Source organism: Nematolebias whitei, chromosome 12 (genome assembly GCF_014905685.2).
Source record: "Nematolebias whitei isolate Nwh7 chromosome 12, NemWhi1, whole genome shotgun sequence".
NCBI classification, from domain to species: Eukaryota; Metazoa; Chordata; class Actinopteri; order Cyprinodontiformes; family Rivulidae; genus Nematolebias; species Nematolebias whitei.
In genome coordinates this window covers 47,687,552-47,687,925 of record NC_056509.1, presented here as the reverse complement: position 1 = coordinate 47,687,925, position 374 = coordinate 47,687,552, and the positions used below count along the sequence as shown (strand labels likewise).

At 46.5% G+C, this 374-nt stretch overlaps 1 protein-coding gene across 1 annotated transcript in view; it reads left to right on the top strand.

Annotated features, from left to right (window-relative positions):
• arid1b (AT rich interactive domain 1B (SWI1-like)) overlaps nt 1-374 on the top strand; it is a 23,184-nt gene that overhangs the window by 17,790 nt on the left and 5,020 nt on the right. The window lies entirely within an intron of this gene.

The following is a 374-nucleotide window of genomic DNA, read 5'->3' as shown; positions in this document are numbered from 1 at the left end:
GACTCATTAATGACTCATGGAGGACAGATGGACTCATTTAGGACTCATGAAGGACAGATGGATTCATTTAGGTCTCACGAAGGACAGATGAACTCATTTAGGACTAACGTAAGACAGATGGACTCATTTATGACTCACGAAGGGCAGATGGACTCATGTAGGACTCACGAAGGGCAGATGGACTCATGTAGGACTCATGAAGGGCAGATGGGCTCACGAAGGACTGATGGACTCATTTAGGACTCACCAAGGACAGATGGACTCATTTAGGACTCACAAAGGACAGATGGACTCATGTACGACTCACAAAAGGCAGATGGACTCATGTAGGACTCACGAAGGACATATGGACTCATTTAGGACTCACGGACGAC